This window comes from Hoplias malabaricus, chromosome 10 (assembly GCF_029633855.1).
Source record: "Hoplias malabaricus isolate fHopMal1 chromosome 10, fHopMal1.hap1, whole genome shotgun sequence".
Taxonomy (NCBI): Eukaryota; Metazoa; Chordata; class Actinopteri; order Characiformes; family Erythrinidae; genus Hoplias; species Hoplias malabaricus.
The window spans coordinates 11,127,725-11,139,025 of record NC_089809.1 but is presented as its reverse complement, the minus strand read 5'-3'; the positions used below and the strand labels follow the sequence as shown (position 1 = coordinate 11,139,025).

Here is an 11,301-nt window from a genome sequence, read left to right as displayed (position 1 = left end):
TGGCAGATGTCTGCAAAATGGCTTCTCATCGGCCGGAGACAACTTTAAGGTGAAACTGCGTTAGACCTGTGACTACCAAATGCAGACATTACTCATTCTAAATTTGAAACGTTTCTATATTAATTGTTACCCAATGATCATTTTACGATGACTGTAAATGCTGTATATGGTTATAACTCTATGTGTGTGAGAGTGTGGGTGTGTTTGTGTGTGTGTTTACCATCAGTACTTAATTTGATCCGGATTCTGCCAGAACAAGATCAGGCACCCTCTCAAATTTGCAATGCATGCATTTTGGAACCATTCTCAGCAGCGGTTGTATAATTTGAGTTCAGCTGCTTATTAAAAAAATCCACTGTTCCTTAACCATGTGAACTGGAGAGTCAAATTCCTCAGCAGAACCAATAGCAATCTCTATTTCAGCTAGGGGTGGGACAACAGGGAGTCAAACTCAAAGGCAGAACCAAACAGTGGTTCTGCAAACAGTGGTTCTTCTCCCAGTTTGAGTTCAGATTCAGTGAAAATTGATGCAGCTCATTAATCCTCTAAAACCTCTTACTTAGAGGTATTAATACACTTGTTCACAGGTGTTCCACATTGTGGACTTTACCAATTGTCAGTCAGTGATTTTGAGTTTTTTTTTTGCTACCACATTAAGATCTGATATCTGATATTTAAAAAAAAAAGCGTTGAATTGTATTTATTTTTTTATTTACACGACAGCGAGTGCCTTTACACTCCATGTGCACTTGCTGGATCAGCCCAGTCTCTGTGTGCTCTTACCTCATGATTTACAAATTAAGCACTGCTCACCGCCACTAGTGCATTAATATGTGTTCACTGCCACAGTTGAACTAAATGCAGAATAAAAATTATAAATTAATTCATGTTTGTAATATTTTGATGTTTCTTAATCTAATCCCAGAGAATTTAACCGGCATCAAAATCTGTAACATAAGCGCTGAAAACCCCTGACCTTTCTTTTTATTCAGCACTATTTCTGTCCCTTTTACACTCAAGCCCACCCAAACCTGACATCACACAAGGGGTGTTCCTGGTGGGGAGTGTTTGCATCACAGAAACGCCCTCATTTGGTGCTGCAATTAGACCTTCCTCGCTCACAGCATTGTTGCAAAACAACCCCTGTAGGAGGGGCTGTGACTTAATAGGCTGTAGCACTAACAATAACTGGCTGATGATTGGATAAATAAAGGTGACGACCAACGAAAAGCGTGTTCTCTGTTTACGAGCCGTAGAGAATCTGCCCCTTACTCCGGTTGAGATAGAGCGGTGTGTTTCTGTCCCAAACTATCGCAAAACAGTGTAACCTCAAAAGTAGGCAACAAAACACATCCCGTATCGGTTCAAAACGGATACATTTTCCAAATAACGTTCCATGTTATGGGACGTTTGGCAAAACTACGTGTGCGTATTCAGCCAAGAAAAGCAATACAGACCGATAGCCAACGGCGTGAAATAGACATTCAGTAAAAGCAGTAGCTCCCCCAAGGTCCTAGTATGCCCAAGTTTCATTACATTAAAACAGGTCTAAAGATGTCCATGTACAAAGGTGTATGATGGAGAGTGAGCCCAATTGTCTGATGGAGAAAACACATTTCATCATTCATCAATTGCCTGTAACCACACCAGTTCAGGATTACGGTATGTCAGGAGCCTACCCGGAGTCATTGGGCGCAAGGCAGGAATACACCCTAGAATGGGTTGCCAGTCATTCACAGGGACACACACACACACACACACACACACACATAAATTCACTCACACACTCATACCTACAGACACACTTGAGTAGTCAATCCACCTACCAATGTGTGTTTTTTTGGATTGTGGGAGGACACTGGAGCACCTGGAGGTAACCCATTCGGACAAAGGATAGATTATCTATTGAAATTACATTTAGCTTAATATCTAAATAAAAATCTGTACATCAAAATCCATGTAACTCTCAGCTCCGCCACAAAACAAGTCACACTTTAGAAGGGAACATGAAATATTGACTATTGTACAAAATGAGAGAGAGTTTATTCTGACAAAAGTCAGTGTCACTGCAGCGCTGAAATTCACAGACAAAATCAAACTTACTTGATGGTGGTTCCACGGGGATCCTGATTACTGAAGAACAGGGTGAAAAGGGGCAAAAAAAAAAACATGCAGAGCAACAGGTGTACTACAGCCTGAAATTGTAGATTTACATTATAATAATAATAATAATAATTATTATTATTATTATTTTGTTGTTGTTTTGTTTTTTGTTCTTCAGTATAGAGCTTGTCTATAACACGTGTGTATCATTATTGAGTTTCAGCTACTAAACGAGGTGTCACTGTGGCGCAGCAGCAGTGTCAGTTTGAGCCCTGCCTTTTGTGTCTGTGAAGAATTTGGTGTGTTCCCCCATGTGTGTGTGGGTTTCCTCCATTTGCTCTGGTTTCCTTCCACAGTCACAAAAAACACATAGAATTATTTCTAATTGAAGAGACATTGTTTCTTAATGCCTCTTCTTAATTCCCTTAATGCAGCTTCATCCTGAACTCTTACTTTCGATATTTTGCCCTTTTAAATCTATAATTAGTAGACGGAAATATGAATCGAACGTGCGTGATCACGTTTACTGCCTTCACTGCGCAATCTAGTCAATCTGACTGGATTAGAGTTAGGCCCGCCCACTGACGGATGATGGATGAAGTTAATAGATTTAATTATTTCATGGTGCAAGGCAGCAAGGCGCATAAAATAAATATACAAATAGTTAATAATAATGAATTCAATTATTTAAATAATAAAATTAAACAAATTTAAAATGCACATTTAAATAACAAATAAATCACTAAATTGTTTAAGCTTTTATTTTAAAATATTATTTATGAAATATTTGATTAATTAATTCTCCTTTTAATTAATTATTACAATTTTATTTAATTATTCATTTAATTATAGAATATTATCACAAAAAAACTCCATAGATTATGAGTTGTAATACTTCATACAAAACATTCACAGCGAATGATGAGGGCTACGCCTAGCCTATCAAATTGCAGGGGGCGGGACTTGTCTAAATAGAGGTGGGAAAAGAACAACGTTGCTGCAGCAGCCGTTCACTCTCACACATCAACACACACAAACGCTAGAGATGGGACTTGGCAGTAGGGGGACCTCGTATCCTTGGAAAGGCTCTATGTAAAGACCCCAGTAAAGATATGTACGCACACGTCGGGCAACGTTACGGATTTATTTTGGTGTTTTCTGGCGTTTTCATCGAGGGGCAGCCGTTGATTTGAGCTGAATGGAAATTCTCGCGGTAAGAACTGTAGCCTATTTTTTTCTTCGCTGTTGATCGTAGTTAGACGTTTTTTACGTTGTTGAAAGCAAGAATGTTGCCAAGTCTACGAGACCAAGCCAACCGTGTCCAAAATAGGCGAACCTGTTCTTGTGGTGTCATTTTTAAATGAATTTGACTGTTCGATTGTTGTGTATTTGGCAATTTAGGTTCTGATTTGCAACGATATTTCCTTCCATACAGGTGCGAGTCAGGCGGTAGCCTAATGTAGCGTTATGGGTCTTGAACTGTTGACTGTACTGTTGTTTGATTGTTGTTGTAAAATTTTACATTTAAATTTCACTCGCGTGAATGTTCAACGTGCCCGTCATTGGATTTGAATTAGAAAGCTGCTGTTGTAAGGTAGCATTATGTGGGAAACAAGTTTCATCTGATTTTGCAAGGCCTTTCCCTACATTAAATAGAGAAAATCTACTTATACGAAATTGGCTTCGCAACATACCAGTTATTTCTTAAAATAAACCGACATGTTCCCATGCTTTCTCGGAAAATACACTTTGCATGAACCGGTTATAAAATGGTTGTAGACTTGGAGGGGTTTCGTGATCAAACGTTGACTCAGCTGCAGCCACTATCTAACACTATGTGATGAACATAACACTGTTCTGGCACTGTTATCGGTATACGGTTATGCGACAGTATTTAGAAACAGTGACAAGATCGGAACAATTTGGCATCATGGTCGGATGCATATCCAGTTTCGTCCCGACTGTAAGAAGCACACTTATGCTTATTAGTCTACCTAACGCTCAGCCTATCATATTCAGCTTTTAACAAAATTGTAGATTTTATACCTGTTTAGAACTTTAAAATAAACGTTATGCATTTGCATGTTTTCCTACGCATTACAATACTGAAATGTCACTTAAACCCACATTCTTATTTCAACCAAGAGACCAATAACGTCTTGATCATGCATGGTAATAGTGTTTTTAAATAATTTGAAGCTATGTGGAGGTATATAGGATCATGTGGCCGACTCATTTGTAATATATAGTTAATAATAGTGAATATACATAGGCATACACTTTGTACTTTATAGCGATACGTTTGTGGACATCTGCTCATCCAACACTTTTTGAAAAAATCAGGGGTATGAACTGTTACTGTGTCCACTTGGCTGCACTAATAGTTATTGCGCTCATAGGTGGTTTTTAGATTTTCTATTGGAATAATTTGTGCTAAGATTTTATGGCATTTAGTCATGAGAACACCAGTGATGTCAAGTAGCTATTGCTTGGATGATTAGTTAAAAAAAAAGCCACTTAAACCCATCCCAAAGTTACTTAGTTCTAATGCTCCACAGCTCAGTACTGAAACCTAGATTAGGCTGAACTTAAACATATTTGTGGCCATTGTAGAGTGTCCCATTTCATTTGATGCTTTTCTGCAGAGATTATACAAGCACTGCGTGCACAATTGAACAAAATGTATGCATCTTTTTATTGTTGCAAAAACAGTATTAGTAACCAAGCCCATTTCTCTGCTAACAGCAAAGCCAAGGGTTGGCCGGTATGTCTGTTAGTTATTTTTCTTGCGTTAAATTTTGTCAAGTATGCAATGAGATATTTCATTGATATTGTCACACAGAAGAACTGCATGTGGCAGCACATTATGGCATGATTTATTACTACTTAAAATTTAAAAATTTCTTCTCTTTCTACTTATTATAATAATATAATAAATATCAGGCAATTACTTAATATTTGTAAATGTTTGTTTTTTGTAGTTAGAAAAGTGTAACCATGCATTACTTTGGTGTGCATTACACTACTGTAATTTTTTTTCTGTAATGTGTGAACTGGAAAAATAATTATTTTACTACATTCAGTTAAAAATGCTCTGTTTCTATTAAACAGCCTTTTTTCTTAGCACTACCCTGGAAATGCTCAGAATAGTTCTGTGCTGACATACTTTATTTCTAATGGGAAATATCATTATATTTTCAAAATGGTGAAAGTTACTTATATTTGAAAAATTAAACAATGAAACGACACCTCGGCGAGCATAAGTTAAATATGCTTAATGTCCTACATGGGCAAGACTGGAGTAAAACTAATCAAGTTAAGTCAATTTTATTTGTATAGTGCTTTTTACAACCTGATGGTGTCATAAAGCAGGGAATTAAAACAACATTTAAATTAATAACCCCGGGTGAGTGAGCCAGAGACAACGGTAGCTAGGAAAAACTCTACCAGCTCTATTCTTGCCAGTTTCAGTCCCTTTCAGAATGAGCCATTTAAAGGATCTGCCACTTTTATGCAGATAAACTGTTGCTGGCTATGCCCCACCCAACTCATGTTTACACAAGTGACAGGTGGTGCCAGGGTGGTTGTATGCAAATGTACTTATTGTGAAATCACAATAAGGGAGCCATTTAAATGGCTTGTAGAAGCATATGGTTCCTGGCACCAAAATCTTTCAATTGAGGTACTGAGAATGGATGGATGTTTTTTTTTGCCACTTGGAGTGTGTATAGGATCAGTAAGGACCCAAATGGAAAAACCAATGCACGCAAAAAGTGAGTTTTGCATAATATGTCCCCTTTAATTTAAAACCACAGGTAGAAGCAGCCTTGGAGTCTTCATAGGTAATGGAGGTTTTTAGTAAAGTCTGGGATGAATGTTCCCAGCATTTGGCTATAGAGAGGTGGAGTTGTGTTCCCATGAGTGCTAGCACACCATTTAGTACCTTTAGGAATATTTAGGGACAACAGAGCATATAGATTTTCATCTCATCACATTTAAATAGGACGTCTAGATTATTGGGAAATGCTATTCTCTACAAACTGTTATTTGTATGTGACTGACATTTAACTGGTCTGTGAGTTTTTAGTTACTGTTTGAATTACCACAGAAACTCAGTTTATAACTCAAGCTGTTTAGATTTGTAGCACTTTCAGTAATGCAGTTGGCCGTCTCCCGGGTTTGGAGACCTTAAGTGATACAAACCACCAAAAATAAGTCAATGTTGGAGCAGGAATATAGCAATATCCTCATCTCAGTTTGTGCTTTTCAAAAATTCTCTCTGTTGTCTTAAAAAACAGCAGATGCCTTTGCTCGAGAGAGAGAGAGAGAGAGAGAGAGAGAGACCTTGTTTTTAACCCATTTACTGACACTGGGGCTTCTTAATCAGTCAATGCCATTCCTGAATATTTCTGCTTTGGACTGCAGTGTTTTTCAAAATTGCCTTGATTCTACCTGATATCTGGCTCATATAAAGCAGACCTGTGGCTGTGTTGAGGCAACCGGACTCACCCTGAATCATTACCAATTGTGGGCCAAAAGAGAACTGCAGATATGGCCCACTTTTGTGTTAAACATTCATTTCTATCTGGGACAAGTTTAGACTGCCAGGATTTCTAATGTCACAAACCTGTCATCTAATCTTATGGGGCAGGGCTTTTGAGCTGGAGGGGTAAATGGAGATAAAGGAGGAGTCTAATTGCATATTTACAGTAGCGTCTAAATATCAAAGACAATTTAGGGAATTTTAATAGAAATAACACATCATAATATATGATATATTATAAAAATAATATAAATAATAATACATAATTTAAATATATAAAATTGAGGAACAAAAATTACACTGTTCTTTGTGTGTAGACACCTATGTCGCCCCATTCAGGAACAGTGTTCTACAGTGCCTCAGGCTAGCCTCACATTAGCGAGTCTGCGCTAGTGTTTTGCCCAGCCTTAGGGTGCACTTCACAAACCCAGCTGTTTGCCTAAGGGCACATGTCAGTCTTCACTGATGTGCATTTTACCAGCTGTATTTGGATACTTAAAGACTTCACCTTCCAAAGCACCCAATCCCTCACTTGAATGATAATTCCTCTTGTAAATTTTACCAATATTTTCCCATTTCAGGCTAGGAAAAAATCTTTGGGGCATGTCCTTCATAACAGTTCCAGTATTGCATACTAAAATCCCATAAACCAATTTGGGAGATGACATAACTGCTGTATTACTCAACCCTGCCAAAACTCTCTGGTGTATACCATATGACAGTCTAAACGCTTACTGGAGTCAAGCCAGCCTCCACTTGGAAAAGCTTGGTCAAACTAGCCCCCACTTAGTTTTGGTGGAACTGCGTATTCTGAACATTATGGTAAGAGCGTGTAGAGGAACGAATTTCAAAATAAAAAACAAAAGTCACTGACAGGAAATCTATGTAATAAATAAATATTTTTCTAAACAAATAATAAATGGGTAAACAACAAATATTTGCTCTTTTGTGGAAATAATGAAGATTTTAGGACATGAATCTTAAGTCAATCTGATGTGCCATTTCAAAATAAAGGCCCTTTGAATTGTCACATTTCTGTAAATTTATTTCGAAATTTATATAATTATTAAAAGGGAATCTTTAGTTTGCAAAGAACAATTTCACTTCATAATCATAGTACAACACCTGATTATGTCACTCACTGAATATCAAGTCATTCTGATGTGTCATTTCAAAATAAAGGCCCTTTGAATGGTCCCATTTCTGTAAATTTAATTACAAATTTAGATCATTATTAAAAAGAAACCATTAGTTTGCACAGAACAATTGAATATGAAGTCATTCTGATGTGTCATTTCAAAATAAAGGCCCTTTGTGTTGTCCTATCTCTGTAAATTTAATTCCAAATTTAGATAATTATTAAAAGGAAACCTTTTGTTTGCACAGAACAATTTCACTTCATGAAGATAGTACAACACCTGATTATGTCACTCACTGAATATGAAGTCATTCTGATGTGTCATTTCAAGATAAAGGCCCTTTGAATTGTCCCATTTCTGTAAATTTAATTCCAAATTTATATAATTATTAAAAGGAAACTGTTAGTTTGCACAGAACAATTTCACTTCATAATCATAGTACAACACCTGATTATGTTACTCATTGAATATCAAGTCATTCTGATGTGTCATTTCAAAATAAAGGCCCTTTGTGTTGTCCTATCTCTAAATTTAATTCCAAATTCAGATCATTATTAAAAGTGAACCATTAGTTTGCACAGAACAGTTTTACTTCATGATGATAGTACAACACCTGATTATGTCACTCACTTAATATGAAGTCATTTTGATGTGTCATTTCAAGATAAAGGCCCATTGAATGGTCCCATTTCTATACATTGAATTCCAAATTGAGATCATTATTAAAAGAAAACCATTACTTTGCACAGAACAGTTTCACTTCATGATGATAGTATAACACCTGATTATGTCACTCACTGAATATGAAGTCATTTTTATGTGTCATTTCAAAATAAAGGCCCTTTGTGTTGTCCTATCTCTAAATTTAATTCCAAATTCAGATCATTATTAAAAGTGAACCATTAGTTTGCACAGAACAATTTCAATTCATATTCATAGTACAACACCTGATTATGTCACTCACTGAATATGAAGTCATTCTGATGTGTCATTTCAAAATAAAGGCCCTTTGATGGGTCCCGTTTCTGTAAATTTAATTCCAAATGTATATAATTATTAAAAGAAAACCTTTAGTTTGCACAGAACAATTTCACTTTATAATCATGGTACAACACCTGATTATGTCATTCACTGAATATGAAGTCATTTTGATGTGTCATTTCAAAATAAAGGCCCTTTGAATGTTCCCATTTCTGTAAATTTAATTCCAAATTTATATAATTATTAAAAGGAAACCTTTAGTTTGCACAGAACAATTTCACTTCATAATCATAGTACAACACCTGATTATGTTACTCACTGAATATCAAGTCATTCTGATGTGTCATTTCAAAATAAAGGCCCTTTGTGTTGTCCTATCTCTAAATTTAATTCTAAATTCAGATCATTATTAAAAGTGAACCATTAGTTTGCACAGAACAATTTCACTTCATATTCATAGTACAACACCTGAATATGTCTCTCACTTAATATGAAGTCATTCTGATGTGTCATTTCAAAATAAAGGCCCTTTGTGTTGTCCCATTTCTGTAAATGTTATTTCAAATTGAGATCATTATTAAAAGAAAACCATTAGTTTGCACAGAACAATTTCACTTCATGAAGATAGTACAACACCTGATTATGTCACTCACTGAATATGAAGTCATTCTGATGTGTCATTTCAAGATAAAGGCCCTTTGAATGGTCACATCTCTGTAAATTTAATTCCAAATTTATATAATTATTAAATTGAAACTAATAGTTTGCAAAGAACAATTTCAATTCATGATGATAGTACAACACCTGATTATGTCACTCACTTAATATGAAGTCATTCTGATGTGTCATTTCAAGATAAAGGCCCTTTGAATGGTCCCGTTTCTGTAACTTTAGTTCCAAATTCATATAATTAATAAAAGGAAATCAGTAGTTTGCACACAGGATGGCACGGTGGCGCAGCAGGTAGTATCGCAGTCACACAGCTCCAGGGGCCTGGAGGTTGTGGGTTTGATTCCCGCTCCGGGTGACTGTCTGTGAGGAGTTGGTGTGTTCTCCCCGTGTCCACGTGGGTTTCCTCCGGGTACTCCGGTTTCCTCCCACAATCCAAAAACACACGTCGGTAGGTGGATTGGCGACTCAAAAGTGTCCGTAGGTGTGAATGTGTGTGTGTGTGTGTCTGTGTTGCCCTGTGAAGGACTGGCGCCCCCTCCAGGGTGTATTCCCGCCTTACGCCCAATGATTCCAGGTAGGCTCTGGACCCACCACGACCCTGAATTGGATAAGCGGTTACAGACAATGAATGAATGAATAGTTTGCACACAACATTTTCACTTCATAATGATAGTACAACACCTGAATATGTCTCTCACTTAATATCAGGTCATTCTGGTTAGTAATGCCAGAACAACAGCCATGTAAATGACAATTTAACTGTTGTATTTCCTTTATGTTTAAACTGTCATTAAACGGAATACTCTTGTTATTACACACCCGTTTCAATTTGTAACAATGATAGTACAGCACCTGAGTTTGTCAATTATTTAATATCAAAACATTGTGGTTTTGTGTTTTAACATTGAATTTGTCATCTCATTTATATTCCTAACAATATATGACTGGTTCACAATGTTATGTTACAATGCGAGTTTATGCTTCCTTAAATCGGTCCCCCACATGAAGGGTTCATGTTTAAAATCTTTTTTTTAGTATAGAATCTCTGATACAGGGGTGGCACAGTGGCGCAGCCAGTAGTGTCGCAGTCACACAGCTCCAGGGACCTGGAGGTTGTGGGTTCGATTCCTGCTCCAGGTGACTGTCTGTGAGGAGTTGGTGTGTTCTCCTCATGTCTGCGTGGGTTTCCTCTGGGTGTTCCGGTTTCCTCCCACCTAGACTAAAACTAACACTTTGGCTGTCAACAAAGTGTTCATTGTTAAATTGAACTGAAAATACAAATCAGAAATTCTAATTATGTTTCTTTAGTGTATAGCTCTTCCATAGCCTTTGTGAGGGAAATTACTATGTTTATAGCCATATACAAGTTCTTGGCCAATTTCCTACTGATTTTAATTTCAGGCCAAAAATGGATGACCCTACAGTGTTATGGCATTTTAGGACTGTAGCTTGACAAAAGGTGGGTAATATGACAGAATGTTATTACACCATGATAAACTATTGGTGCTTTACCACCACATGGGTCGGTCTCTACACATCTCGGCACGGCTCGGCTTTTCCACTGGCAGGGGTCCCACGGAAAATGGAGTCAAAAAAACCCATCTCTACAAGGAATGGCTGGCTTTGGAATGGCGGTGGTAAAGTTAGCCACTGTTTACTAATCATGTATTCAAGTGTTGTTTTTGTTTTTTGGACTAAACATGGCTCTGCACCCCAGTTTGCACACTTGTTGCATGTTCGGTTTCACTGGAAATTTGATAGTTGTCCAGGTGACTGTCTTTGAAGAGTTTGGTATTTTTTCCCTGTGTCTTCGAGGGTTTCCTCTGTGTACTCGTGTTTTCTTCCATGATCCAAAAAACATGA

At 37.1% G+C, this 11,301-nt stretch overlaps 1 protein-coding gene across 3 annotated transcripts in view; it reads left to right on the top strand.

Annotated features, from left to right (window-relative positions):
• The first annotated feature begins 3,160 nt into the window (after nucleotides 1–3,160).
• The window catches only part of dlgap1b (discs, large (Drosophila) homolog-associated protein 1b), a 160,637-nt gene continuing 152,496 nt past the window's right edge, over nucleotides 3,161–11,301 (top strand). For all 3 annotated transcript variants that reach the window (XM_066683278.1, XM_066683280.1, XM_066683279.1), the window contains exon 1: nucleotides 3,161–3,316. The gene's annotated coding sequence lies outside the window, so the exon portion shown is untranslated. The remainder of the gene's footprint in view (nucleotides 3,317–11,301) is intronic.